Source organism: Canis aureus, chromosome 1 (genome assembly GCF_053574225.1).
Source record: "Canis aureus isolate CA01 chromosome 1, VMU_Caureus_v.1.0, whole genome shotgun sequence".
Taxonomy (NCBI): Eukaryota; Metazoa; Chordata; class Mammalia; order Carnivora; family Canidae; genus Canis; species Canis aureus.
The window spans coordinates 12,745,006-12,772,745 of record NC_135611.1 but is presented as its reverse complement, the minus strand read 5'-3'; positions in this window follow the sequence as shown (position 1 = coordinate 12,772,745).

The window sequence follows — 27,740 nt, the reverse complement described above, 5'->3', positions numbered from 1 at the left end:
GGAATCTGCTTCTTCATATGGAAGTAACAGTTTAAAAGCACATGCTGAATGCACAAGTGTTTGGGATGCCAGGGTGTTATTCTGTGAAACAAATTCTAGTTGGCCAAATGAACTCTAAAACTCCCTTCAGGGACACCTGGGTGGCTTAGTGGTTAAGCGTCTGCCTTCTGGCTCAGGGTGTGATCCTGGAATCTTGGGATCGAGTCCCATATCGGGCTCCCTGCATGGAGCCCGCTTCTCCCTCTGCCTGTGTCTCTGCCTCTCTCTCTGTGTGTCTCATGAATAAATAAATAAAATCTTAAAAAATAAAATAAAATTCCCTTCAATTTTGATATTTTGTTATGTCATTTTGCTCTTTTTATTGCACTTACTTTTCAGTCTAATCTAAATCATAAACCAATTGTTTCCATTTTCTTACTAATATACAGTAATTAGAATTAGGTACTTGCAATGTCTTCTCTTCACCTGTCACTGTATATGTGACAACCAACATGACTAATTTTATTAGAGAAAAAAAAATTGAGGCCATCCCAGTTTTAGAACATCTGGCTTTGAAGTTCCTTTAAGCATGTTGATTTTTTTCTCCTCTTTCAGAAGCAATGCCCATCAAAAGGAGCCTGCTTTTTTTTTTTAAAGCTTTTAAATGAGTTTTGTAATTATTATTTTCATGAATGATTAATTTCCAGCATAGGAAAATTAAGAGGATGCAAATAAGCCTATGGAATTGACTAAAACAAAATGTTGCTTGGTGAAGCAGCAGATGTTGACTAGTTCACAGCATCCCTGATCCTGGTTGTGAGGTTGCGCCAGGTCTGTGATGACAACTGAAGCACATATTTTTCAAGCCCCATTGAGACATTTGATCAATGTTCAAGTGGCAGATGAGCCTCGTTATTACAGTGTCCGGCAGGTGTAGGCATTCAGAAGGGGGCTGTCATTAAAGTATTTTGTATGTATCTGCTAATTATATTGCTCAGTTCCAAACAGCAGCACTGACGTCCCTGTCGCATTTGTCATCCATGCAACAGGTAGCAGGGATACAATGAAAAATAAAATACTGTCTTCACGGTCATGTGGAGTTGTGCCGGAATTCTGGGAAAGGTATGATAAGAAAATCCATCCTTCCAAAATGCCATTAGGAAAAAACAAGGTGAATCAAACAGGAAGGTCACATGAAAGCTATATTTAAGTGTGTGTGTGTGTGTGTGTGTGTGTGCATGCACTTTAATCTGTACTTTTTAAATTGGCCCTTGATGTTATATATATGCTTTATTCATTGCTTAAATTAGTAATAATACGGGCCTGGGTGGCTCAGTGAGATAAGCGTCTGCCTTGGGCTTGGATCATGATCCCAGGACCCTGGGATCGAGCCCCACATCTGGCTTCCTGCTCAGTGGTGAGTCTGCTTCTCCCTCTCTCTCTGCCACTCTCCCTTTCTCTTTCTTGCTCTCTCTCAAATAAATAAAATATTTAAAAAGAAAAATTAATAACAATATTATTTATTATATGTAATACATATATTATTACATGTATTACATTATTAATTTACAAAACATGTACATATGCTATTTTATTTAATACTTAAAAGGGACAGTACGTGTAAGTCCATGAATTTGAAACTAAGTTTAAATGATATGTCCAGAGACAGAGCCACAAAGGGTAGATCCAGAATTTCATTTGCAACTTTTATTTCTAAATTTCCAGCCACTCTCTGCCTACCCACATTGCATCTTGTTTGGGCTTGTTACCCAAAGTTTAAATTGAAGTAAATGAATAGAAAACATTAAAGAAGAAATAGAGCAATATAAAGCTTTGCAAGATGTAATTGGATTTGCCCTGTGCACATCATCAATAGTCAATTTGTTTTATTAGTTCTGAAATGTGCTCTGCAATCAGTTTTATGAACCACTCTATTGGCTTTTAGATACAACAACAGAGTCAAATGTCCAAACAGCTATCAGCAACATAACTTCAAATTTTAGATCATTTCCCCTTCAACATTTCTTTCTGACCTGCCTCAGCTAGTTATATTATGGAATCAAAAAGAAATGAAAAAGTGCATTTTGAAAAATTCTTAAACTATAAAACAGCTAGAATGTAATACTTCTTAAAATTCTGACTTCCAAAGAAGTCAAAATATTTGACTGATCAAAATATTTACGAAGATCACTGTGTTTAAAAAATAGGATTTTAAACATCAACATTTCACATAGTAAAAAAGTGATTTTGATATCTTCAGGTTTTAGATATTTTTGTAAACCTAATTGTAGAAATTAAAGATATATATATATTTTTACTTTCCACATCAGAATCTAAATTAGATCACAATTCTATATCCATAGGCACCCAATTTATTTACTTTTTCTGTGTTAAGCTTGTTTAAATTACAACTTTTTAAATTCAACTGAGAAATAAACTGAGCATGTGATAATTATTGTCTTTTATATTTTATTACTTTATTATTTTAATCCATATTGTTAAAGGACAATGGGTTTGAGAAATTAGCCCATTGTCCTCCAAGGAAAATAGATGTTGACTCTTTCACTTGTCCCTTTTTGATCCTTCTTCCCCACTGTAGCCAGAGTGATCTTCCTAAAATGCAGATCTGTTCATTTAGCCACCAGCTCACAATCCTTCAATAGCTACTTAAAAGATGGTATAAATTCCAATGTCTTAGCTCTTTACTGTCTGACCTACTTTTGTTGTTTCAAATACAACTGCTGCCATTTAACCTGATGTAGATTTGGCCCTTCCTGGCTAACTCAGTCCAAATAGCATGTGACTCTTGATCTTGGGATCGTGAGTTCAAGCCCCACACTGGGTGTAGAGATTACTAGATTGCTATTCCTTAGCGGTTCATTCTCAATTCCTATACTGTATCCTTCCTGGAGTACTAGAGTTATAGAATTATTTTGTGGAATCTGGTTGCCTTCAAAATACTACATTTCCCAACATCCTTTGAGGTTAAGCATAGCTTTGCGGTTAGATTCTAGACAACTGATATGTCTAATGTCATGTGGCATCCTTTTGAAACTCTCCTGAAGTGACAGTTGGCATGCATTCTCCATCCCTCTATTTCATCCTTACCTCCTTACTGCTTTCTAGAATAGAGAGGGGCCAAGGTCATCAGGAATTTGTGGTGCGGAACCCACAGCAGCCCTGAATCACCAACTTTCAAAATCAATTTAATAGAGAGAAGAATGTCCTTCTATCTTGTTTAAATCACTATAATATTTAGGTCACTTGCTGCAGAACCTAATTCTAACCATATATCGTTTTTCAAGATCAAGCTCAATTTTAACACTATGAGAACTAATAATATTAGATTGAGCTACATACAATTACAATTTCTGTGGGTCAAAAGCATCAAATATCTGTAATTTCATATGGTTCAATTTAATAGTGCTAATAGCAGTATTTTCCACTGTATCTTGTATAATCCTGTAACCCTTATATCTCTCTCAATTATATCATATCATATTTAGTATTGTAATTATTTCTTTACATTCCTATCTCTGAAACAATCATGAGTGCTTTAAGAGAAAACACTAGACTTAGTCTCAAATTCTCAAACTAAAGCATAATTTCTAGTTCTTAATAAGTACTTTTTCATGGGAGGAGTGGATCAAATATAGTATTTCTATGTTGCACTCATAACTTTTTAAATTGTAAGTCTTTTGATATCAATTTCTATATATTTTCACAGCTTATTGAATTTCCAAATATACCATTTACTGATTATTTCCTCACTGAAAAGTGACTGTGGTTTGGGAAAAGATGAATGGTGTTTCCTTGTGGTTCATTGTGCCTTTAAGAAGTATTCAAAGACTTTCAAAAAGAATCTATGTGAGTCCACTTCTTCTCAACCAGTAGCTCAAGGCTCTTTGTTTCTGTAAGCCTTAAGTTTTTGGCAAGTTAATTTATTTGCCAATAAGGTCTGGAGTTAGAGAAAGTGATCCAGACTTTCCATATGGAAGAAGTTAATCCATTACACATAACTAATGTTATCTAAGGCATTAGAGCTTAACTCTCTCCTGAAACTACTGTTGAGAAAGACTGTCCTCAACTATTGAGAAACAGCTAAATATAGTTATTAAGTTATAATTATTTTCCTAGCTCTCGGTAAGGCTTTAATTTTTATATAAATTATGTTTTACTTCTCCATGAAGAACAATATTCCATGTTCCATCTTTTACCTGCATCTAGCCAGACTACATGAGACCTAGAAAGGTATAGCTACAGTTTTAAAAATGTTGAAACAATAATTTAATAGTATCAACCTTCATGTATTAAGCTGCAGAGAAATACAGACATGAATTTGCTGATGAACACAATGCCATCTTATGATGCCCAGTGCATAATTCAACATTGAGCTGCAAGTAGCAATTGGCTTTTGGATGTCTCCTTTTCAATAGAATGTTGCATTTTCAAGAAGACACATGTGAGCCTTTTCTGCTGACCCTTTCCACTGTACATCAGGTAACTGCCTTAGTTTATATAAAAATAGATACATGCATCGATTTGGACAACCTGCAGAGAGATCTTCCAAGGGGTTGTTTTTAATAACCATCCTATCCATTCTGTGTAAGTCCTTTGCTCTTTTGGCTGATTGGCAACATATGGGAATACTCCAGTGTTAAACAGAACCTTTAGCTGTTAAGAGTCTTTCACTGAACCACCCATAATCAAATCCACCAGGACAAAGAGAGAGATCTTTCCCTACAAGCTAATTGTCGCTTGTGTGTTTCAAATCTCTGTAACAGTCATCATTCTTGCCCTCTCTTAACATTATAGGTAGTGAATACTTCTTCATCCTTTCTCATCCAATACACATAGCTCTAATCTGTTGGATAAAATGCACAAAATACACTTTTTAGAAGTCTCAAAAAAAAAACATTTTAAAACTTGGTAAAAAATGTATTGCTTGCAGAAATTTGTTGTAAGCGGATCTAAATGACAATTAATATCTTAAATTCCTATTTTTCAAAACTCATTTCATTTGATTCCACAGTTGTCCTTTCCATGTGTAAGATCTGAAGCTATTTTCTTCCTAGGCTTTGGCTCTTTTATGTGTGTCCTCAAAACTCACAACTAGTAATTCTTTCTTTCTCAACTACTTCTTAAATTATAGTCTTCTGTTTGTTCGTTTCTTTGTTTTAAACAAACTGTAGTTGTTTGAGGCATTGGTAGAAGACCCAATCAGAAGCATTTGATTCAGCTACAGTGAAAAGAGGCCTTTGCTGACAATGTGAGACCAGAATACTAGGTGTTGTTTACTGGTTGCTATAAAAATAAACAAACAAAAACCCCTCCCCTAATTATTTCAGGTAAAACAACAACTTTTTTTCATGTTTTGTTCTCCTGATTCTATTTCACTGTGGTAAGAAAATATTATTTGTACTATTTCTTTTTTGAAAGGTATTCCAGGTTTTTGTGTGTGTGTGTGTGGTCTAAATTATGGTAATTTTTATGAATATTTCTTTAATATTTAAAAAGAATGTTCAGAAATTGTTACAAATCTAGAATAGGCTATTTTATTCATTATATAATTTAAATCCACATCCATTCTGTGTTTTAAATCTTGAGTCAATATTATTGAAATATTCAATTTTTAGGGTGTTTTATTTATTTCACTTCCAACAATCTTTTTTGTCCTAAAAAAGTTGTTGCTATGCTATTGTATAACATAAATATTTATAATTCATGCCTTTCTGAGATCTGAGATTCATACCCTTTAGCTTTAGGAAAGTTCTTTACACTCGTTGGTCTGATTTCTGGCCAGTTCTTTTACTTGGGTTTGTCTAGCATATCTTTGTCTATTACTTTTAAAGGAAATGTCATTATCCTTCTCCTTGTCCTCAGGCATGCTCGTTTCTTCCATATCCCATCATGTTAGGTTATGCTTTGTGGACAATCTGATTTTTTTTTTCTCTTAAATTAGTTAATCCTACTTATTTCATTGATATGTTTAAAGATTGTTTCAGGGACGCCTGGGTGGCTCAGAGGTTAGGCGCGTCTGTCTTTGGCTCAGGGCGGATCCTGGAGTACTGGGATCTAGTCCCACATTGGGCTCCCTGCATGGAACCTGCCTCTCCCTATGCCTATGTCTCTGTCTTTCTCTTTCTATGTCTCTCATGAATAAATAAATAAATTTTTTTAAAAGATTGGCAATATTTTGTTATATGTATAAATATATATGTATATACATAAATATTCATGTGCACTTTATTTGTGTGTGCACACACCCCTAAATATACAAAGACTGGCAGCCTCACTGAGTGAAGGAAATGGAGCTCAGTATTCAGGACTAAAGTAGAATGTGGGGACAAGGTGCTAGAAAGAAAATAATCATTGGAAAAGTGTTTCCCAATTCTCCATGGACATTCATCCTTGAATTCTTGGCTTATTGCTGTCATGAAGATTCAAGGCAGGACTCTGAGAGCCTAGTCAGGAATGGCTTCTAAGAATGTGAAAGCTCAAATGATACTTCAGAGTCTACAAAGTGTTGAAGAAATAATAGCCAGGATTTTTCTATATTTAATGAAAGACATCATCTCACAGAAACACGAAATTCAGTAGGGCATGTAAAGAAAATGATCTCCAGGTTTTGTTTACCTATTTGGGGGGGGGGTGTTTGTTTGGTTTTGGTTTTTCACTTACAGTATTATTTTTATGATCATGATAACATATACCTATATTTCTTTTTCCCACAGTTCATGTTTGGCTTTTGAAAGTGTGCTCTACTTTTCCATTTTCTGAAATAATTTATACATGATTGAAATTAAGTCTATTTCTCACTTTATTCTTCCTTTCTCTTAATTTTCATATTAATATCTTTACATACTGTATGTATTTTCTTTAAATTTACACATTCTCAGTTTTTAAAATGTAGACTTAATTTCTAGTTTGGTATTTTACAGCTTTCATTTCTAGATATTTTACTTTGTTCTTAAATCCAGTTGATCAAAAGTTTCATAACTACAATGACTACTCCTATTACTTTTAACATATTAAGTTCACAATTACTCATGATCTTTGATAAATATGTCTTAGGTCTTTGCAGGTCTAATTACTAACTTTTTATTTCATTATTGAGAGTCAACTCAGAGAAGCAGAACCACCAGAAATTGTATAGAATAAGAGGTTCATAATAGCAATTTGGCACTTTGAAATTGCAGTACCTGGTAAAGTACACTGAGTTCAGCTGTTAGTCTTCTGATTTTGATGCTGAGCCTGATGTCACAGAACAGGTGGCTAAGAGAGAGAGAGAGAGAGAAAATAGATGAACCTGAATGAGGAAGAGCAGGGAAAATTAGAATCCTCACTGGCCTATCCCCAATTCCTAATGTCTGTCCCTTCTGTTTTCAATGACCTATAATAAGGAATTGGCTCTGTTTTCTTAAAAACTCATTGGCATCTTGCCAGGATTTGAGAGACAGAGTGAGGGAAGGACAGAAAGAAGGAGAGAGAGTGAGAGAGATAGACTGAGAGAGAAGCAAACAAAACCCCCCAAACTAAAAGAAGGGATGACATGGGAGTGGAAGCTATGGGATGGGCTGCTGCCTATGCTAACAGAAGTGAGCCTGAAGACAGCCAAACATGAGTAAGACTATGTAATTAATCTTTTGAGAGTAAGCATCTTCTGTTCCACTTTCAAATCTCATGCAAAGCTCTTCTGTGTCCATCACTAACCAAAAGTATAGCGCTATTTCTTTTTATCTAAGTGTCATATTGCAAAGCCATCAGTCATGTATACTTACTCTCATTCATGGAATCTTGTTTACTAGTCCTTTGTGTGTGTGTGTGTGTGTGTTTTTTTTTATGAACCATTGAGACTGGGAGCTTTGTCTTTGAGGCTTCTCTAAAGGCTTGAATTGGTATGCATCTCAGCATTTTTTTGGGCCATAGAGGTAATGATAATTCAGAATTTGAATATTTGGAATTTGAATAATAGATTTTTCCCCATTTTGCTTTTTTATCAAGAGTCAAGGCTAAGACAAATATTTGCACCATATCTCATTTTCTTATTCCTAGCTAGCCACTGAGGGCGCTGTTCCTTAGAGATCCTACTTTAAGGCACACCATCTTCTTTGACCTCTCAATATACTCAGGCTTACTGATACTCCTTCTAAACTCAGCTTGAAAGTGCATTAAAGCACATGCTCTAATATACCAAGGATTAGCAGATATCCCCATCTTGAAACACAGTGCCTTATTATTCTTCTGGATTAGATCCACAAAATCTGTTACTTTCCCAACAGTTATCAATGAATGATTTTAGGTAATCCAAGATTAGCAACATCAAAAAGTCATTTCCACCCAAATGTTAGAACAGCAGAGGGATAGGAAGGATGGTATTACTGATGCCCACGGGCCATTTCTGTCCAGGAAGCATTAGAGACACTAAGATACCAGCTGCTGTCAGTGATACTGCCCAAAGCAGAAAGGGACAGAGGGAATTACCTGCCTTCTTCTTTTCTCCAGTTTTCTAATGGCGCCACCCATTGACCTAACCCAGCCAGAAGCTAGCAGGGCCAGCTGTGTGGGCCTGGATCCTGAACTGTTCTGCCTTCTGCCTTGGAGAGCAGAGCACAGAAAGGTTAAAGAATGAATCTGAAGACAAACAAGCCCAACAGCCTCTCTAGAACCTTACTATTATTTTTCTTGATTTTCAAAAGTATAAGGAATCCAACTACATTTGGAACCAAATCTGTGAAGCAGTAAATTTTACATTCATAACTTTGAAATTTGGTGGGATTATATTCTCTTTACAAAGGAGAAAAAGAAAGCCTGACGTTCAAAAAGGTTAAATATCTTGTCTGAGTTCGTATAGCTAATTAATAATAGTGCGCCTCTCAACTGCACTATATTTGTTTCTTCCTTTTTCTTTCGGTTAACATCACCAAATAACCCAAATTCCAGATGACTGGTATTTAGCCTGGTTGCCACAGAATCTCATTCAAGGTAAACAGGGAGACAAGTTGCACGTGAGACTCCAGTAATAAGTATTAGACGGATCGCGTGTTCTTTTCTCAGCTTTATTTTTGGGATGTCTCTGGGGAGATTCTGAGACCCTAAAGACAAGCAATGTTTGTTGTACAGGTATTTGCATCTACAAATGCCTTTGATCCTGACTACATATGCAAATATCCAAAAGAAGTGAGCAGTGGTTCCTCCTAGTAATTGGGATCCTCCAGGGATTTAATTAAAGCAGAATCCAAGTTCATCTGCCTGCCACATTCTCCAGAGGCTGGTATCTATGCTGAATTGCATAGCAAATCTGCCAGCTATTCCCAGGAAACACTTGGCTGTGGAGAGTTGAATTCTATTCCCAGTGATGTATGTAACGGATGGGAAAAACAGATCAACTTCAGTTGTTATCATGGCTTTCCTGCCTAAGTAAGAGAGCTAGATAGGCTTCCACTCCCTCATTCGTAGACACTGTATACCCTAGACTTCATGCCATGATTATTCTCTTGGACGCAACACCCATTGTAGCATGTAATCATTCACTTGATTGGTCTGATGTAGTCTCATTTGCAAGAAATATGATTAGATCATTTCAAGGGTTCCTTTATATTTTGGAAGCGTGTGATGCTAGGCTAACATGTGCTTCCACTTAGACTTCAGTCTATAAATAATAATGTATAATTGCTACTACTATTACAACTATCATTACTACTGAGACTACTTCTACCAAAAATAATAATGATGTAAACTCCTCTTTTAAATACTCATTTGCAGCATATCCATTGCTTTCATCGACATCATCTACTTTTATTCTTCCAATAATGGTGCCGCTCAGCAGGCTAAGAAACAGAGTCGGCGGGTCTAAGGCCATAGAGAATGAATAGGTGAAATGAGGTTGAACCCTGCTTTTGTGAACTGATAGAGACGTGTCTATAGTATCAATTCAAGGGAAAATCATTCACCACTAGAATGAAGGCAAGAACATTTAGTCTCATCAGTCTAATATAGAGATTTTTTTTTAAAAATAACATTGTTACTGGTTTTCCTAGGTAAGTTCATGTTTGAGACTCACAGGTCATGGGGTCTTCATGTGAGCTCTTTGGTCTCCCTGGAATGTTCTGCTTCTACTCTAGTTTTTCTCGGCTGGCTCTTTCTTTAATTGTCTACCTCAGCTTTAAATCCTCTCTTCATACCACTTATCATTACCTGGTGATTTGATATCTATCAACCTACTATTTTAATTATTGCCACACCCTTCTGTAATATAAACTCAATAAAAGCAAATATTTATTTCTGTAGTCATAGCTATATCCTCAGAGCATAAAACAGTGCCTGCAGTATAGCAGAAACCTGAGACATATTTTTTATTTAATTACTAAGCTATTAAATCTATAATAGGAGAAATATCACTGAAACATTTTATATTATCTTTATTTTAAAATGGGACTTCATCTGCTATAACTAAGTAAACTTTCCTAAAATAAATACATCATTATTAATCATAAAAGGGAAATATTTCTTATAATCTGGAGTCACGTGGCTGATTAGTTGGAAAGCCTGAAATCAAATCAAACGGGCTTTCCTACATTGCTAAGAATTAGTAGATTTAACAACAACAACAACAACAACAAATTCTGAGAAAAAAAGCCAGTCAGAAAAAGGCATTTACTGTATAATTCCACTTAAATGAGTTATCTGAGGTAATCAAATTCATAGAAGCATAAAGCAGAATGTAGTTATCAGGGGCTGGGAGGAGGCAGAAAAAAGGAAATTTTTGGTTAATGAGTGCAAAGTCTCAGTTTTACAAGATGAAAATGATCTGGAGATCTGTCTCACAACAATGTGAATATACTTAACACTACTGAACTGCACACTTCACAGATTTACACAATACTGTTTTTTACCTTATTTAGAATCATCTCATTACTTAAATCCATTATATCTTTTGAGGACATACTAAAATACAATTGCACTTAAATTATGAGCAAAGATGGAGATGAACGCATATCATCAGATTAGAATCGTGGCCCAAGAGATGAGCAGTTAAATGAACTTGAACATGGCTCTGACTATGTCACATGAGATGATAATTCAGTATGAGCAGTGTTAAACGATTTTACTTTGCAAAACTGGAGTGTCCAAATCACCGACCTTAAAACTTAAAACATCTTAAATATTCCTCCATTGTCTTCAAGATAAAGTTCATTCTTGGTTTGCCTATAAATCTGGGCCTTTCACAAACTCCTTCATAATTCCCAACCTCTTTGTCACCCATTTCCACGCCCACTCTTCTCAGACACATCTGGCGCTCCACCTACGTTCATGCCATGCCAAGCTCTTAGTTGAAAAGCCTCCTTTTCTTGCTGTCTCCTATTGCAAAAATGTCTTTTAATCCATTCTTCCATCTGTTTAAACCCTACTGAAAAGGAACTTCCTCAAATCATTTCTCTGTGAAACCCTTCTTTTAAGTATTTCTTCCTATTCAAACATATTCTACAGAAAAGTTAGTTTATCTATTGGGCCCCCAAAGACCTAGCAAACTGCAGATGAAAATAAGGGTAAGATGATATTTGGCCTGGTCAGTGACTCAGAACCCAGACACTAATGTTTCCTTTACTTTCTTTTCTAGGAGAGTCTCATGATAAATTATTTCAACAGTAGACCAAATTCTTCGTGGAAAATAAGTTAACTTCAAGTGTGAACCTAGCTCAATACTCATGGAATAGAAGTTGAGCTTCTATGAGAGCCACAGCAGGGATAGCTAATACTAAATTTGACGTTATGTGTTTTGGTGAAATATAAACATCTCTTCCATCTCTACATTATGTCCAATCTACCAGTCATCTATGATGCTCACAAGTCTTGTGTGAGCATGTTTGTATGAATACATATGTTCACGAATGTCTGCACATACTTATTTTGAGAAATTGAGGGAGTTTTGACCTTCATATTTGCCTCACATTGTATCAAAGAGAAACAACACACAAATAGGACCCTGATCCATAATTGACCTGAAGAAGTACCCCAACACAGGAATCTTTGGGCAAATTATTTAAAAAACCTTGGGATTTTCACAAAAGCATAAAATAACCATACCAACTCATTGGTTTTTTTAGTCTTCTTGGAGGATCAACATCTGATTCTTAAGTAAAATTTTATAATGATATCGAGCATTTTTAATTCGTGTTCTTTTTTATAAAAATAAATTAGCCATTACACTGGATGTGTACCTAATGGTGGTTTTGATTTGCACTTATATGATCATGAATGATACCGGTCAGTTTTTCATGTGTTTATTGGTTATTCTCATGCCTTCTTTGGTGAAGTGTTTTTTTTTTTTTAATTTTTTAAAAAACTTTTATTTATTTATGATAGTCACACACACACAGAGAGAGAGAGAGAGAGAGAGAGAGGCAGAGACATAGGCAGAGGGAGAAGCAGGCTCCATGCACCTGGAGCCCGACGTGGGATTTGATCCCGGGTCTCCAGGATCACACCCTGGGCCAAAGGCAGGCGCCAAACCGCTGCGCCACCCAGGGATCCCAGTGAAGTGTTTTTTTTTTTTTTTTTTCAAAATTTTGCTTATTTTTTAATATGTTGTGTATGAACTTATTGGATTTTTAAATGTTCCTATATTAATATAACAATTTTTATTAGATGTGAATTTGCCAATATTATATACCTGTGGTTTGTCTTTTGATTCTCTCAAGTGTCTTCAAAGAGGCAGAATTATTTGATTTTGATGAAATGCCATAGAAAATTTTTTGGTGATTTATGCATTTTGTAGCCTAAGAAATTCTTGGTGAGCCAAAGGTCACTGTATTAGTTTTCTATTGTTAATAACAAATTGCCACAAACTTAGCAGCTTAGAATGACAACAGTTATTAGTTAGGTAAGTTAGGAGAATAGGCACCTTGTGTCCTGGTTCTCAGCTCAGGATCTCACAAGACAAAAATCAAAGTATCAATGAGGTTGTGTTCTCTTTTGGAGCTAGCTGGTCTTCTTCTAGGCTCCCATGTTTGTGGCATTATTTCAGTTCTTTGCAGTTATAGAACTGAGTACCCTATTTCCTCACTGGCTGTCAGCTCGTGACCACACTAAGTCTTCACACTAAGTCTTTAGGGGCTGCCCAAATTTCTGGCTGCTGACCCCTCTATTTCAAAAGTTAGCTTCAGGGAATTCTCTTCACATCATTTCTCTCCTGTGCTTCAAGTCTGTTTATCCAGAAAGAACCCAGATGCTTTTAAGGGCTTGCTTGATTAGGTCAGATCCACCCAGGATAATTTTCATATTTTCATGTCAGTAATATCCAGGATATTTGTTACAAATTCAAAATCTCTTCATGGCAACACACACACACACACACACATATGCACAATATAAACACACATATTCACAATACATAGATTTACTTGACTAATATTCTCTTAAGAATATTTGGATTGGGGGGATCCCTGGGTGGCTCATTGGTTTGGCACCTGCCTTTGGCCCAGGGTGCGATCCTGGAGTCTCAGGATCGAGTCCCGCGTTGGGCTCCTGGCATGGAGCTGGCTTCTCCCTCTGCCTGTGTCTCTGCCTCTCTCTCTCTCTCTCTCTGTCTATCATGAATAAATAAATTTATAAATCTTTTAGAAAAAGAATATTTGTATTGTTTCAGGAGGGAAAAATTATAGTTTTGTAGCTTTGTCATGTTTTGATATCAGGGTAACTTCGCGAAATGAGTTGGGAAATGTTTTCTCCTCAATTTTCTGGATAATTGCTGTAGAATTAGCATTATTTGTCTTTAGATGTTTTATTGATTTCACCACTGAAACCATTTGAACCTGGAGTTTTCTTTGTGGAAGAAATTAAACTACAAGTTCAATATATTTAGAAGGTACAGAACTCTCAGTTTATTTCTTCATGACTGAAATTTGGAGATCTTAACTTATAAATTTGTCTTTCCCCAAACTATCAAACTTATGGGCATAAAATTCTTAATACATACTTATTTTCCATTCACTGCAGGATCTCTACATTAAAGTTCCATTGTTCATGTAAGCTATGTTTAATTTGTATCTCTTTTCCCTTTCTTACAGTTAATCTGGGTAAAAACCTATCAAAGTTATTCATATTGTCAAACCACCTTTGGTTTCATTTATGTCCTCTATTATTTTTTTAAAGATTTTATTTATTTATTTATGAGAGACTCTGAGAGAGAGAGAGAGAGAGAGAGAGAGAGAGGCAGAGACACAGGCCTAGGGAGAAGCAGGCTCCATGCAGGGAGCCCGACGTGGGACTCCATCCTGTGTCTCCAGGATCACACCCTGGGCTGAAGGCGGCACTAAACCACTGAGCCACCTGGGCTGCCCTGTCTATTATTTTAATGCTTTCTAAGTTAATGAATTTAGTGGCATAAAACAATGTATATTTATTATAGCACTGTTTATTGTATCATCTGTTTCTGTTCAGGACCATATTTTTTCGGTCTTCAACACTAATTATTATTTGCCAATTCATGTATGGATGTCATATATTGAATAAGTTCTTGAAATTAATTTATATTTTTACAGTTTTTGGAAGTATAATTGGCATATGTTAAATTGAATGTGCTTACAGGTTTAAATTTGATATATGTATGCATCTGTAAAAACAGACTCACAATTAAAATGAATCTCCCCACTACTACCTCATCTCCAGACAAGTGATCCACTTTCTGTTACTCTAGATTAGTTTTAATCCTCTACAGTTTATATAAATGGAGTATGACTAAATGCACTCCTTGTTGTCTGGCTTCCTTCATTTATAATAATTATCTTGAGATTCATCCATGTTGCCATTTGTAGCACTAGCTCATTCTTTTTTATTGCTGCCCTGTATTCCATTTATAGATATGCCAAGTGTTACTTATCCATTGGGTAATTTATGGACATTTGGGTTGTTTTCACTTTTTGGTCATTGTGAATAACATTCCTGCAAACATTCACATGTTAGTCTCTGCGTGGACGTGTGTTTTGCATTTCTCTCTGGTGAATTTGTAAAAGTGGAATTATTGGGGTGGGTTATATGGTATATTTATGTTTAACATTTGAAGAAACTCTAAAGCTGTTTTGCACAATGGCTACACCATCTTCCATTCTCAGCAGCAATCATGAATGCTCAGATAATTTTAAGTGTTCCCAAGGATGCAGCAAAGCTGTCACACTCCCACATTGCTGGGTTTAGGGCTATTGGTAGAACCTAGCTGAATCCTCCGTTCAGGATACACAACATTGCAATCAAGATGGCAGGCAGGCTGTATTCACAGCTGTAGTTCAGCATCCTTTAACAAACACATCCAGGTAGCTGGAAGAATTCATTTCCTTGTGATTGTAGGACTTGGCTCCTCAATGATTGGGAGCCATCCCTCTCCCGAGCCAGTTCACAACATGGCTGCTTGCCTTTTCAGGGTAAGCAAGAGAGAGTCTCTGAGTTCTAGACCCTCTTTTCAAGGATTCACCTGATTCGGTCAGGCTTACCAGGATTATCTTTTTCATTAAATTAAAACTAACTAATCAAGTATCTAAATTTTTCCCTTTGCCACAGAAGATAACATAATCGTAAGTTTGATATCTCACCACCTTCACCATGTTTTACTAGTGAGAAGCAAGTTACAGGTTCAGTCCACACCATTGTATTATACAATGGTGTGCATCATTGGAGGTCATTTTAGTATTCTATCTACCACACTCTCCTGCTCACTTTCGACCTAATTTGCTTTTTATTATTAACTTCTTGAAGTTTAAGTTTACATCATTCATTGAAAATTTGCTTCTCCTCCAATACAGGCATTGAAAGCTGTAGGCATCTGAATACTACCTTCGCTGCAGTTTACATTTTTTGATATACTAATGCTTTCATTTTATCCAGTGCAAATTATTTTCTAATTTTTCCTATGGGTTATTTCTTGAATTTTTGGTTTAGAAACATCTCTCTTAATATTATAAGATTTGAGGGAATTCAAAATATTTTTGTCATTCATTTAAATTTTTATGCGTTGTGCCCAATGGCACCCTTAGTAGTATATTAACTATTTTTAATTTATTAAGAGTCATTTTTTTGGCCCACAATATGCTCAATGTTGGTGAATAGGCTGTGTGCCCTTGAAAATAAGGTATATTCTGCTATGGTTGTGTTGAGCGCTCTAAAAATTTTAATCAGGGCCATTGCCTGAGAATATTATTGAAATCCTTTATATGATTACTCATTTTTGTCTCTCAGATTTCTCATCTTATCTTTCTGATAAAAACCTTGTAGAAGCAAATGGAAAAGAATGGCAACAAGCAGGGGCAGACCCCCTGTTGTCAGAGGCTCTCAGGGATCATAAACTTTTATGCCCACCTGCACGTGTCCTTTAGGAATTCATTAAAATTTCATTTGATTTTTTCTAACCAGGTTTTATGATTGCCAACTCTCCCACCAACGCTCTGCTAAAGGTGAAACAATTTTATGTGACCTGTCTCTCTTCAGAGGGGCTTTTATCACCTTTAGAATCTAGTTCACCTTGTGAACTTAACTGTGATGGAATCTGAAAAAGGATTTTCCCATTTTTAGGGTGGTAGCGATCTTCTCGGTTTTTTTTTTTTTTTTTTTTTTTTTTACATCTTAAGTACAAGCAGACCTATAAAAAGTTCGGGCTTTGAAATTGCGGCCGATGGTTCTGTCCCCCTCCCCAGCAAGCTGGAGCCCAGCTGCTAGACAGATGCCCCACAGGCTCCTGTGCCCCTCCAAAACTGGCCGCCACTCTGACGGCTGATGGTACGTACACTTTGATAGATTTCAAATTCTCAAAACAATGAAAAACAAAAATGAGTCCTTGTTGATAAGCATGAGGAATGATGAATGACATAATGTTGGAAATCAGCATTGTAGAAAACAAGCTAGTATTTATCCCACAAAGTTAAATTCTTCCTTTCTCTATGGGTAATTCAGAGGGCCTTTGTGAGAAGAAGGAAATACCTGACACAGGTCATACCTGTGCTCTAGGGTGCCACCTCTAAGTCTTCTACTCTGTTGTTGTTTGTAGTTTTCAGTAGAATAAGAGAAAGTGGTACAAGGATCTCCAGAGAGATCCATCTTCAGCTGTACATCAGCAGCCTGATAGGCTGGCTTGTTTAGTGATTATCCGTGTGCATGTGTGTGTAGATTATCCATGTGTGTGTGTAGTAGAATAGGTATGGTTTCTTCTTTAAACGTTTGATAGAATTCCCCTGGGAAGCCATCTGGCCCTGGACTTTTATGTCTTAGGAGGTTTTTGATGACTGCTTCAATTTCCTCCCTGGTTATTGGCCTGTTCACGTTTTCTATTTCTTCCTGTTCCAGTTTTGGTAGTTTGTGGTTTTCCAGAAATGCATCCATTTCTTCTAGATTGCCTAATTTATTGGCGTATAGCTGCTCATAATATATTTTTTGTATTTCCTTGGTGTTGGTTGTGATCTCTCCTTTCTCATTCATGATTTTATTAATTTGAGTCTTTTCTCTCTTCTTTTTAATAAGGCTGGCTAATGGTTTATTTATCTTATTAATTCTTTCAAAGAATCAGCTCCTGTTTTTGTTGATCTGTTCCACAGTTTTTCTGGTCTCTATTTTGTTGAGTTCTGCTCGAATCTTAACTAACTTAATTAACTATCTTAATTAACTCTCTTTTTCTGCTGGGTGTAGACTCTATTTGGTGTTTGTTCTCCAGGTCCTTCAGGTGCAAGGTTAGCTTTTGTATTTGAGTTCTTTCCAGTTTTTGGATGGATGCTTATATTGTGATGTATTTCCCCTTCAGGACTGCTTTTGCTGTATTCAAAGATTTTGAAGGGTTGTATTCTCATTAGTTTCCATGAATCTTTTTAATTCTTCTTTAATTTCCTGGTTGACCCTTTCATCTTTTAGCAGGATGGTCCTTAACCTCCACATGTTTGAAATCCTTCCAAACTTCTTCTTGTGTTTTAGTTCTAATTTCAAAGCATTATGGTCTGAAAATACGCAGGGGACGATCCCAATCTTTTGGTATTGGTTAAGACCTGATTTGTGACCCAGTATGTGGTCTATTCTGGAGAAAGTTCCATGTGCACTTGAGAAGAATGTGTATTCAGTTGCGTTTGGATGTAAAGTTCTGTAAATATCTGTGAACCTATTAGCTTTTAAAGTGACATATACCTCGATCCTATATTTATTTAGAATAGCTCATTTCTTCTATTGCTGTTTAGAGTACAGTGCAAATTACCATAAATGATGTATTTTCTAAGATGTGTGCAACTTTAAATGAAAATAATAACAAATTATGAACTCTTATAACCCTCTGAAGGAAATAAAAAGAGTACACTAGCTTAGGAGGACTCAAAAGGCCACAGAGAATGAACCTCGAGTTTTCTCAGAATTCTAAGACCAGCCCCTAGCTGGAAAAACCTTCTTGTTCTGTGAGCCAATCCAATCCTGATTATACTTTCTCTGTGCAATTTGTTTAAAAAACCTAATCATCCTCTCCTGCTCCAGATATAACCTCTCCACCCCATGTGGTTTATATTATGTAAATGGAATCAGAAATGTAATAGCTCATATTTGATTATAGCGGCTTGTTGCCCATGGTATCATTAAAAGTGCAAGTTGACACATGAGCTTCTAGTTTATGGGACCGCATGCCATGAGCACATTAGTTAAGGTAGTAGCAGCTCCTGCTTGATTTTACACCACAACTGGCAAAAGGCATAGCTGTAGAACCCTCTGAGTACGGTAACAAATAACTTCCAGATCTCAGTGTCTTACACAACAGGTTTCTTACCAAGGTGTAATTTGGCAGCAGGGAGGTAGAGTCCTCTACTTCTCAGGATTTGCCCCTCCCTAGGGTTTCCCAACCCCTCACTGGGTCCTTTGGACTCTGATGACCAATGGTCAAGGAGGGTGGTCACAGAGGACCTGAGGAGCCCTGCAGAGAGAGGCCTGCCTGCTGCACCCCACACCTCTGTGCTTTGCATGGCACATAGCTCAGCCATGCAGCCAGGCCTCTCAGGGGAGATGTGGAGAGGCTGTGGGCAGTGGGACATTGAGAACAAAAAGGAAACTATCAGACAACTTGATAGGGGTTTCATCTGATGGTACAGAGTAAACAAGAAAATAGCTAGCATAGAACGTGGTCGGGCCCCTTAGGTGCGTGGTTAATAGAGGCCATTTTCTTGTAAGCCAATAAAACACAGACTTATCAGAGAAGTGTGTACACAAAGTAATGTTTTACATGGCTCTTGTTTAAAGCTTTTAACAAAACAACAACAACAACAACAAAAAAAAAAACCATTCTCCAAACGGTGAATCGCTTAGAATGTACAAAGTTGACTTCAGAAGTGAAAAATAATTTCTAAAACCATAAATAAAAGGCTTTATCCCATAGATAATCTTCTCATAATCACCCAAGAGTCGCTGGAGAATAGCAAGGGTGGCAAGCACATGAGAGAAGAAAGGAAAATCCTGCCTATTTCTTTATCGTCCTCTGTCCCAGGGTAGATTTTTCTAGCAATTCAGCAGAGATGTCATCACAGAGCCATTGCAGGGGTTTGGAGTATTTGCATTGCTATAGCTATAGGACCAAACATCCACCCATTAAGCCGATTTTGTGAGAATGGTTACCCAAATATTGACAAACAGACTCCATCTCCCACCCCCCCCCCCGCCCCAGTGTTTACTATGTGTGTAACTTGTTTTGACCTTAGGGGATCAGTTTATCTTACCTGTATACTATGAAACAATACAAGAAGATTAGATAGGTCATTTTCTTGTCACTCTGGTACCTCTTACAAGCGGAATAACGCATTGGAACATAGTTTATCTTGTCAGAGCAAAGAAAGACCAGATCCAAATTCATGAAAAGCAACAGACACTGGAGCAGAGAATCCTTCAGAGCACGCATTTTGTAACTCAGCCAGGTGCTGTTTATAAGGGCAAGTGATGGAAATGGATGGTATGGAAGACTGAGTTGCAAACCTTGAGGGGGTTGCTAATGATTCACAAAGAAGGAGAATTGGCTTCAAGTAGGACAAAGAACCAATCGTATTATATGTCTACGCTTAATATTGAGATGTACTAGGTTTTCCACATGCATTGCTTTGTGTCATTATTTAAACAGCCTAAATGTATTGTCATCAACATTACATATCTCAAATGATGATAGATTTTAGTAAAGGATGACTCTGTGTTTTTTACTACACAATAAATCTGAGGAAACACAGAAGAAAGAAGTGTGAAATGGAATAAAATACCACTGATGATCCCATTTCAGGGACACAACAGTTAGCATCTTGCAATGAATGTATCTTTTCAAAATCCTTTTCAATATTTTAATGTGATCACATTACCCATTGAGGACGATCTCTTGGACAGTCCATTCATTTTACTTTCTATGTCCTATGGTAAATTTATTTGAAACATTGTTAAAATCACTTTGATTTCTTTTTATGTAGTGTATTACATAATTAAGTAGTCACTTATCTTTACACAGAATAGACCTTTAGAAAAAGAGGAATGAGAGCTTTATTATAAACTTACCATTTCACAGGTGGAAAAAAAAACGAGTCACATAGATCCTGAACTATAACAATCCTTTCCTTCCAAAAATGGCACTTTCCACTTCCCTAGGCTGTACAGAGCACATAGATGCCTTAGAACTCTTCCAAGTTCCCAAGAATAAAATGACTACTTGGCCTTTTTTTTTTTTTTTTTGAATTGCATATTTAGTCACGTTTCTAGCAATCACGTTGTGTCATTTACAAATGGAGTCTCATAAATATTCCAGTTTGCACTGTCTTGCGTACAGAGAATTCACATTTGATGGTGTAATTTCGTTTTGGTTAGGGAAAATTTTATGCATTTGAGATCCTTTTAGTTCCCAACATGATTAAACCTAGTGTTGTAGCTAAAAAGCTCTTATGGCTATTTATCATTCGTTGGCTTAAAGAAATTTTCATTACTTTATCCCATGTCATCGCTTTCTCTCCTAGTAGCACAACAAATTTTTCACTTAAAGACATTTTCTCTTCTCACTATCTCTGTTACTGCCCACATCCTCTTTCCTTCCAAATGTTTTGTTTTGTTCGTTTCCCTCACGACAGTTCCAAGAGAGTACTTCCACAAAGAAAGAGACAGCTTCTCCACTTCTTCTCCTGAACTTTGGAATTAATTGTACAGACTTTGTTAGTCTGTCCATTTGCTGTGCACGTTAGTAGTTACAAAAGGCAATCTACTCACACACACAAACGGGTGAACATAAGTTTCATTTCCCAAAAGCCTATCATAAACTTTGATTCACTTTGGTGCTTGAAATCAATGATTGAACTTAATGTTTGCAGCTTCTAACCTAGAAGATTGCTCATTTTAATTCATACAAAGGAAACTGAAGATATTAGAGTTCCTGTACATTTTATAGTGTTCAAATTCTGATAAGTAGAAGTGAATTTTACTTAAAGACTTGACGTGCTCCAACTGTTCAATGTATTACCACCCTGCCATCTTGTCTGGCCCAGAAATACCTGATGGAAGAGTTGTTAGTAGGGGGTTAAAAAAGAAAAGAGAGGAAATTAGATGATAAATGTAAATAGCTGTGTTACTTATTGTATCTATTACTACTCCTTTCTCAAACTATCACAAAAACTTGACAGCTGCCTATACTACAAATTAAGAAACTGTTGTGGGGTACAGGTAATGTAACTTGCTGATCACTTCACTAGGATATCTATGTACTTATTTTTAAGGTAGAAATGGTGACAATTCCTCTGAAAATAATCTTAAAATGCTTTACAAATAACACATTTTTGAGACTTTAAAATTGTGTTTCTGATTCACAGGTAAACTGCATATTTGTTTATAGTTTGTTTTGTCATTAGCCTGAGAGTATAGGTAGCTTTCAGAAGATACCTGGCCTTGTCCTTTCTCTCTGTTAGTGTAGTTTTATTACTCATTTTAAATACGGTAGGATTTATTTGTCTGTATTTGTATTCCACCTGCTTCTCACCTTCATTGTTGATTTGCTTTTATTTTTATGTATGAAATATTGGTATGATTCCAAAAGTTAGAACTCTGTAGGAAGGTACACTCAGAACAGTGTCCCTCTTATCCTTTTTACCCATTGTCCCAAGCTCCCTGCAGAGAACTGATCCCATTGGGTACGGATTCATCTTCCTTATGTTTCTTATTTTTGCACAAATGAGCATATACGGATGTATTTCTTATCCCAACTTTTTTCTTGCACAAAAGGTAGCACACTACAGATATTCCTTTGAACTTTGTGCTTGTTCATATCTGGCTTCTTTCACTGCAGCCCTTGGGCCAAATAAAGCCCATCACCTATAAGCTAAGATTTTTACTTTTTAAAGGATTGTTGGAGGAAAAGAAAAGAAAAAAAAATATATTACAGGAATTTCATGTGCCTAGCAAGCTTAAAATTTCACAGAAAGTCTTCCTAGCTGTGACTTAGCATAATATATTTAGGTGCATCTATGTTGTGGCTTACTGAGAGTTTATGACTTTTTATTGCTGAATATTATTCCATTGCTTACATATATCATATTGTGTTTATCAATTTGTCAGTTAATGGGCATTTGAATTATTTTCACTTTGGAACTATTATGAATAATTATTTTACAACTATTCATTACATATGAATGATTGTGGGGACATACATTTTCATGTTTCTTGGGTAGATTCCTAGGAGTGGAATTGCTGAGGTTTATGGCAAATATATGTTCAGGTTTTTTAGAAAATTCCAAACTGTTTTCCAAAGTGTTTGTAACACCTGCCATTCCTATAAGCATCCATGAGACATTCCCCTGATTCTTAGTCTTGTGAATTTTTGTTATTTTTTTCTTTTGTATTGTTGCCACTCTAGTGGGTATAAAAGAATATCTCATTGTGGTTTTAATATTCATTTCCCTAATGACTAACAATTATGGAATTATTTAAAAGCACTTTTAGAGTTCAGTGGGTGGGATGACTTCTAATTATTGAGCAGAAGGAGTTCTTTATGTATTTTGAATACATGTCCTTATTCAGATTATGTGATCTGTGATATCTTGTTTATGTAATGGCTGTTGGCACAGGATCCACTGCATGAGCTGACTCCCTCACGCTGTTTCACACCTGGCACCATCCAGTACCTGGAGAGCAAGTAAGAAGTTAGGAAAAGTGTACGTGTAGCCTGTGCCACCTTTAGCTGCACACACTCTGAAGTTGCTGAGTGTTCACTCAACTTGCTTTAGTGTCATATTGGGTTTTTTCATAGTCACTTTGTCCATGCCTTTGGTGAAAGACTTTATAGAGAATGACACCTGTTAGGTTTAAAAGATGTTTTAAATTTATTTATTCATGAGAGAGAGAGAGAGAGAGAGATGCAGAGACACAGGCAGAGGGAGAAGCAGGCCCCACGCAGGGAGGCGGATGCAGGACTTGAATCCGGGTCTCCAGGATCAGGCCTTGGGCTGAAGACGGCGCTAAACCGCTGACCCACCCGGGCTACCCACCTGCCAGGTTTAATCTGATTGATAGTGAAATGGAACAGAGAGGCCAGGCAAAAGTTGGTCAAAACAGGCTTTTAATGGGATGCACTCTTGGGCGAGGTTCTGCGACCTGCAAGGGAGGGAGAAAGTGGGGATGTTGTGGGCCGGGGAAGTCGTGTGCATGGAAGGGCAAGCGGGCTTTTTAAGGGGGGGATGGTAAGGGGTTGTGTGTCTGTATGGGGTGATAGGTATTAGGCATATTACTGGTGAAATTGGCATGGGGCAATAACTGCTCATGCCCTTACATGAGGTCTGGGTAAAGTACGGTTCAGGTTTCCTGCATAGGTCCAGTCTCCCCTGATGACATGTCCTCGGGTGGTTTGCTGGTGATGGGAGAGTTCTGAGGTGGGGGCATCAAGGTGGAGGGCCCACCGTCATTTTGTTGGTGCCTCCCCATCCCCCTTGATCCCGCCGGCCCAACAACACCCAAATTTAGGGTAATTTGTTTTCTGCTTAAAGATTGAGTATTTTACATTTGTTCTCAGGCTATTTCCTCACTCGAGTCTAGATTCTTCTCTTTCATGGGACTCAAAGGAAGGGTACTAGTAACTATGTGTGTGCAGTTAGTTGTTAAAAATAGAGCTTTAACTTTTTAAAATTTTTGTTAATGGAATTTTGAAAGAGTGAGTGGTACTTTTAAAAGGGGCTTTCTAAACGAGGGGTCTGGGGTGGGGAAGGAAGAAAGATATAGAGATGCAGACAGTTATCTAATTTACCTTTCCATTGTGTGAAGCCGATTTGTACACACAAAACGCCTATCAGGTTATCTCTTCTACGCATTTTCTCCACTTCCTGTAGGTTTTTTGTTGCTACTAGAAGAAGTGCAATGATTTTGAGTCTCAGAGTAAGATCATGTCAATTTTTTTATGGGGCACTAGGTGTTAAATTCACATTCAGTAGTAGGCTTGGAAAGATTCTATATAGCAATAAGTCATAAAATTTTTAATTTTGTTGATTTTCCTTTAGTCTTTATTCCTAGTTTGTTGAACAAATTAAGTTTATTTCTTCTGGTAGTAATTTGTCAGCTTTAATCAATTTTCATAAGATTGTTTTATGTGAACTCTAAGAGCTTTACCACTACTCTATGTCTGTACACCATACAACCAATTACCTCAATATTAGGTAGTATTTACTTAATTAGAATTATAATAAAATGATAAAAATAAAATGATATTTATGTGTTTAGAAGTAATATGTTTTTCTAAATGGAATTTTAGGCTATATTTATTATGTCATAAAATGTCTTACCATCACTATAAATAATAGTGACTTAGTAATTAACTGCTCTTGTATAGTCCCTAGAGAAAAATGAAAATGAGAGGAAATGAGCAATCACTTTAGTAATTTGTAATCCAATAATTTATTGGAGTTTGGTAAGATTACAAATTAATATTGTGTTTTTAGTCATTTGCAGATAGAATCTTGCCAAAACTATGCAAATAACAGGGGTGGTGAGATGTTTAAATATTATGTCCAAGTCTGATGATATAGGCAATTTGAAAATTAATGGGAACAGGGAGGCACAGTAGAACATCATTTTCATGAAGTCAGATCACCTTGACAATGGACTTCTGTGGTTAGAAATCATGCCTTCAACTTGATAAGTCCTATTCACTGACTCACTTCTGCTGGGCATATTTCTGCTTATGAGATTGATAAGAATTAGAATTTCAAACACAGAGGTCCCCCTAAGTTTTACTTTTGAAGTAGTACAAATGTAAGACTTACCACCTCTGCTCTTAATGGAATGAGTTATATTTGTAAAATGTTTCTAACTTCTGAAATACTTAAAAAGTTGAACATTGCTGGGGTTCAGGTAGCTCAGTCAAGCACTGGACTCTTGATTTCAGCTTAGGTGGTGATCTGAGGATTCGAAATGAAGCACTGTGTCAGGCTCCCCACTCAGCAAGGAGTCTGATTGAGATTTCTCCCTCTCTTTCTGCCCCTCTCCTTCATGCTCTCTCTCTCTCTTTACAAAAAATAAATCAATCTTTAAAAAAACAATGAACAATGCTTACTACTTGCTACCTTTTGTTTTGTTTGTGATTGATTTTTTAAAAAATACTTGGACAAATAACCACATTATATCTTCTTTTTAGATTTATCTTCTTTGGATATATATATGTGTGTGTGTGTGTGTGTATGTATATATATACACACACACACACATATATCCAAATTAATGCATATGTATATACATTAATTATGAATATCAATTAGTTTAGAACACCATAGATCATCATGTCACATGACCATTAGTATTAAAAGACTATTTCAGTCAAATTAAATATGAAAAAGACATATAGGGCTTATCTAATTTCAAGTTCTAATCCATTGACCACTATGTCTTTCTTTGATTCCCTTCTAACATTAAACTTCCTTCATTGTCACTACTTTGGTTCTCTGATCTGTATTTTTCCAAATTTCTACAGATTTGAGTAACTCCATGAATGGGGAGAATAATAGCCTCTGTTCATTTTCTGACACTATCAGTCCTGTTTTTCAGAAGCTGTATTAATAAAGTACCATAGCAAATCATTCATGTCAGAGATAGATTTCAACTAATGTGATCCAGTGATAAAATTGGGACTAAATCTTTATTTTGTAGTATGAATCTCAGAACAAGATTTAGTTAAAAAGAAAACTATAATATAATTGTATTACATATACATATGAATGCATACACTTTATACTGATATGCACAGGACATAAAGAGTTCTCATTGTAACCATGTAATTTTCAACAAACTTTTCCCTATTCATTACAAGATACAAATGAGCCTAATAAATTATATAAATCTGAATATCTTCATCAAAGCCTGGTTCTAATCTCCTCTGGTCTCTGTGTTATTAAGCAGCAAACTCTTGCTTTTGGTTTGAAAGTCGTGACAACTCTGAACATTTGATAAACATTTTTCAGGTGTTGATTCACAAAAATTAAAAAAAAAATGATTCAGAAAAATTTCCCCTTGACTTTTATTAGATTGGAAAGCTTCCTTGATTTTTTGACAAACTTTTATTAAAAAAAAAATCAGTAACCTTCAGCAGACATTCAGCAGGACTTGACAAAGTTTTGATTGAGGAAAGATTGATTCTCTAAAGTTTGAGTGGTCAGACATGAACTGAATTTGTTGCGGTTCATTGCTATATCCCAGAAAGGATTTCTAGCCATTCTCGTCTAATGAGCTTATTAGTAAAAGGCTGAAAGGATCACAGATTGTCTATCAAGGAAGATTGTCAGTCACAAGCTGTTAGCAACTCTGCTGTGATTTATACACCATGAGTAAAGAACAGAATGGTGCTAAAATGCCGCTTATTATGTCCCACAGCTTGGCCGTAACACAAATAAAGTATGTGGAGCAAAGGTTTAAAGGGGAAAAATAAGTTCTGAAGAAGAAAATCAAAGGAAATGAGACAGAATAGTGCTTTACCACCTCCCATTTCCTTTAGTGGTAATTATAATGCGGAGGAGAACTCAAGGCTCCTGCAGCAGTAATAGCCAAAGTCCAAAATGATGCTATTCAACTCCTATTGGAAAAAAAAGAAAGAAAAAAACACACATAAAACCTAAAAGTCTGCTCCACTGCTGTTAGCAACAGGTGGAACTGAAATTTCTCCTTGGAGATTTTTTTTTCTCCATATTTTTGGAATCTTTCATTGTGTAACGCCCTCACTTATACCTCACTTTAGCTTTAAAATCAGTATTTTGCCAATGTGTCAAATGGGATGATCCATTTGTGAAATGTATGTATGTATGTAATTTGTGATATAATTAGAGAAAATATACGTTATGTATGTAATTCATGATATATAGAAAATATACACACATATATGCATGTAATTCATGATGTAACTATAGATATTCCATATATGTATGGAATTTGTGATGTTATAAAACACACACATGCACACAAAATACAGGCTGGAAAATATGCACTGATATTTTCAGTGGCTCCCTGTGATATCTGTATTTACTGAGACTTTCAATGACTATATATATATTCTTCTAATATCTGTTATTTTTAGATACTAAAATGGATATTTTTAGATAAAACTAGATGTCTTCTTTTTTTGTACTGACATAAAAATGAATGCCTTTGCTACACTTTGCCTTTATGAGTTTAGCAACGCTCACATTTATCTCATTGTGAGTTATGTTGTATGATGTATATGAAGCCTGTGTAAGAGTAGGAGGAAATGGTTAAATGCTCCCACAGAGCCCTCGCTG